The sequence below is a fragment of the Branchiostoma floridae genome, chromosome 6 (assembly GCF_000003815.2).
Source record: "Branchiostoma floridae strain S238N-H82 chromosome 6, Bfl_VNyyK, whole genome shotgun sequence".
Lineage (NCBI taxonomy): Eukaryota > Metazoa > Chordata > Leptocardii > Amphioxiformes > Branchiostomatidae > Branchiostoma > Branchiostoma floridae.
In genome coordinates, this window is record NC_049984.1 from 14,914,271 (window position 1) to 14,918,774 (window position 4,504).

At 40.9% G+C, this 4,504-nt stretch overlaps 1 long non-coding RNA gene across 1 annotated transcript; it reads right to left on the minus strand.

Annotated features, from left to right (window-relative positions):
• Positions 1-1,554: 1,554 nt before the first annotated feature.
• Positions 1,555-4,290, minus strand: LOC118418380. Its single transcript, XR_004831451.1, has 2 exons — positions 4,022-4,290; positions 1,555-3,380 (listed from the first exon to the last, which is right to left on the minus strand). It is a non-coding gene; the product is annotated as an uncharacterized LOC118418380 (long non-coding RNA).
• Between the last annotated feature and the right edge of the window lie 214 nt (positions 4,291-4,504).

Sequence of the window (4,504 nt, forward strand, 5' to 3'; positions counted from 1 at the left end):
GGAAGAATGAGTCTGAGAGGAGACGTGTGTACGAGTTGAAAGCGGCATTGGAGAAGTTGAGATTTGTGCTTCGAGGTACTGGAGTTGACAGTACGAAGATGCCGAAGGTTGAGCTTATTCATGCGGCGATCCAAAAGATAGAAGGATGTAAGTGTGTGGTGTTGCCTGCGTGTGCGGAGGGTGATGTCAGTTGTGGGAGAGGTAAGCGGTTAGAAGTTAGGAGGTTGAAGTTATTGTGGGGCGTGCACGTGTGTATTGTGATATGTTAGAAAATGGTGAGGAATTTGTGAAGTTTGTTTAGTTCGGAAATGAATAGGATGAGATGTTGATATTGAGGTTGTTGACCTGTCATGATGGTTTTGTGTGGTATTACGGGTTTAGAGTGATGATGACAAGTGGGGGTGTATGTACGACAGGAAGGTTGTTACCTTTGCCAGAATGGCTAAGGTTATGTTTTGGGCTTGTGAGTCTGTGTGTGTGTCTGTGTGTCTGTCTGTTAACAGCATAACTCAAGAAGCCTTGGATGGATCCCGATGATATTTGGTAGGTGGGTAGGGGTCGGGAAAACGACGGTCAAGTTCGATAATGGGCCCCCTAGCGGCTTGCTAAGGTACTGCAGCAGAACCTCAATTTTTGATATCTCCTGTTCTGGACATGCTGTGATCATGATTTTTGAGTGGTAGATAGCCCTCGAGGCAGAGAGTAAGTGCTGTGAGTTTGGGCCCCCTAGCGGCTTTTTTGGAACTGCAGGCGCCGGTTTCCTTTCAAACTTTGGACGAGAATAACTCGAGAACGTGTAGATGGATCATCATGTTTTTTGGTATGTAGGTAGCGTAAGTGAAGACAAACATAATGAGATACCAATTATGCAAATCAACAGCTAATTTGCATAATTAATGAGGATATTTTATAAATTCACTACGTTCCATGATAGGACTTTAAAACTTGTCACATATGTAGCTGAGAAAGAGAGAAATGTCAATACATATTTATCATGCAAATGATGATCTCATTTGCATAATTAATGAGAAAATATGAACGTGTTGACGGATCGTCATGATTTTTGGCATGTAGATAGCCTAAGTGAAGACTTATGTAATGTGATACTTATTATGCAAATTAACAGCTAATTTGCATAATTGATGAGGAAAAGTTTATAAATCCACTGCAGTCCATTATAGTACTTTCATCAAAGTTGTCACATATGTAACTGAGAAAGAGGGAAGAGAGTAAGAGGTGTATTTAAAGACTTTGAAAGAGAATAAGTCAAGAATGGATCAAAGGATCATCATGATTTTTGGTATGCTGATAGCTTAAGTTATGCTTGATACAATTTGATATCAATTAATTGTAACTTGGGATCTAATTTGCATAATCAATGCCGAAATTTTATAAACCAACTCCAAGCATATAATTATGAAGAAAATGAAATGAGTAACACATTTGTCTACAGACATCATTCTACATAACAAACCTGGTTTATTTGGCAAAGGTATGTGTTCGTGGAACTCTAGTTTTTAAATTTTTTTGTTTCATGTCAATAAACATTACAAAGACATACAAAAAACGACATGTACAAAACGTAGATGGACACAGACAGAGAAGGACCTTTCATCTTACATGTTAGAATTTTTAGTTGTAAAAGGAAATGTCTGATACTGGGTTTAATGTTTGAGTTAAGCAGATGTAAAGACTATATTTTGCTACCGTTATACAAAAAGCAAGGTATGCTCGTTCTATTACACACTATATTATCGTATTCTCGCTTAAACGTATATCTTGCTTTGTCACGCTTTTCCACCAATATCTAAATTGTTGCCAAAATGCTGTAGTATAGCTACAATGAATAAACAAATGTTCTATGGTATGCTTTTCATCGCAATTGTTACAGCTGTCTTTCTCTAATAGATTTACTTCACCAACTGTTAGTCGGCAATAAAAAGCTTTGTAAGGGCGTGACTGCGTTTTACACATTTCACCATTTTGAAGATAACTTAGCCCCCAAATAATGTTAGGAAAGCCACTTTGTTCTGGATGTAATAAGAAGTGTGTCACAAAGAAAACACGCTTTTGCCAAATCCTCAGCTAAGCTTTGGCAAAACGCTGAGTGCAGTGGGAAGGGCGCGTTATCCCATCGATGATGACAAGTTCGTCAATGCCGTCAAGGAGGCGAAGAACAACATATTGGACTGTTTCAGTGGCAACAGTTCAAATTGCAAACGTGTCATGTGCCTGTAAGGCGAGACTGAAAGACCCCGTTTACAAGCCATGCCAATTGCCCTGGAAGCCAAGTCTCTGCAGGACGGCAGAGGACAGGGAACAGCTCATGACCGCACAAGTCCGCTGCTGAGTATACATTGTCAACCAACATGATTTTACAGCAGTGGAACTAACTAATGTAAAGCCCATCACCTGCGCACACAAGTCGCTTCCAGACTTGAAAATCTACAAGCGGAATGCAGCAGGTACGGCAGCAAGCGCCGCTCATTCAGCTGCCATCGGTGGCATGGGCGAGTCCATACAGATAACAAAATTGTAGCGGAACTCAGACCTTATATACAAGCCAATTCATTTCATGATGCAGGCTCCACACCACCTTGCTCTGTGGCAACAATATTACTCCAGGCATGCCACACACACAACCGTACACAATGCATTTGAGGATGCTGGAGGGATTCCGAGAGACTAAGAAAATTATTTCTGTACCAGGCGATACAGGCTCTGTAGGTATTATTTCAGTGACAAGTGTCTGTTTTTTTTTTGTCAGGCTGCAACTCTCTTGTATTAAATTTAGCTCTATTGTTCGCTTTTAGGGTGAAACTCTCCGGACGAGCATATGTTCATAAATTTGGTTAGAAAGTTTTTGTTTAAACTGCTTAACCCAAATTAAGCTCTCATCATCATTTGGTAGTTTCGTGTTTGGATGCCCATACACAATGATGAAAGGCCAGCACAGACCCACACCAGGAAACACTAGCCTTGACCAAGGAAAGTGCAACTGTGGCATTGAGAACAAGAGCAAAATTAATATTTCTGGTCATAACATCCAGCAAACCCATCTAACTAAGCTGAACAAGCCCCCACTGTACCAGAGGCACAGTCCCCGAAGTCTGGGTTTCCAAGAGGCTTGACAGCTGTATTATGTTGAGACCTGACTAATAACCCGAGTAAGCTGGATGCTCTGCCGTTGCCAATACAATAGTTTTGCTCTTTCACCCGTTTTGTTCAGTATTTGGGTAAACAGAAGAAAGGCTGATAGTGTCGTCCCTGCATCGTCTTTTCCATCCTGCTGTACATTATCCAGATGAATTCCCACCATTGTAGAGAACACTTCCGAGATCACCAGACCCACGTGCCATGCTGAAAACTTCTGTGGTAACCTGTGGGAGAGAAATACACATTATAAATATGACACAATTAAAATTAAGCAGACTAGACCGTAGAACTACAACGGGCGAATTATCTTAAAATATTTTAAGTTGATAGGTATTATCTGATTACACGGATCGAGCCGGTTTAGTTGAGTATAAGTACTATACATAACGCGTGACCTGACCATGCCGCCACGGTCCTTTGTTCTCTGACAACCGGCCTCCAAAGAAACGGACCTTTACACTCATGAAAATCACAAAGGTATGGTCTATAGCGTTTGGGTTCCGTGCAAAAAACAACAGTGATTACACCTCGTCGGAATTGGCGAGAAATTCGGCCAAAATGGTACTCTTCACTCAGACATTCAACGACAGGAAAATTCCACCACATACGGCCAAAATGGTTCTCTTCACTCAGACATTCAACGACAGGAAAATTCCACCACATAAGGCCGCCATGCATGCATGACCCTCACAAAAAAGTTTTCCTCAAATTATAGCTTTTGCACCTTTAAACTACAATGTGCTAACTCACCACCGAAACAGCTATACTACACTTTACTAGTATTAGACAACTGGGAAGGTTTTGGAGGCAAAATAAGATACACGAAAACACATTTTTCTGGTATTAAAGGAGTAACGAACCTCACCTCACAAATATTGCCGCCCTGCACTGACTGAAGTCCTGAATTCCATACAGGACAGAAGCACTTCTCTTCTGTCATATCAGTGCGCGTAAACATCTGAAATGCCGCTTAATCAATGACTTACGTACAGCTTACATGGTCAAAAAGTACGAACATTAGAGTAAATTATCAAGAATAGACAACATGTTCAAATGTAACGACCTATTTTTTAATACTTCATTTTTGGCCGCACTATTTTATGGCGCGCATGTGTATACTCCGTCTGGGGGAGGGTATTTGGTGGCGGCTAGCGAATGACGTACCAAGTGCATGGAGGCTTACTTGAGGGTTTTCGAGGCAGCGCTATATAAACAAAACGCAAACCACGTAATGAAGCAAATTCTCATTTCTTTGACGGTCGTAGAACTTGAATAAAGAAACAGTTTATGGTTATTTTTAACTATTTTTTCAGTCGCGCAAAACAATCCTTAAATCTGCTTGCAACCG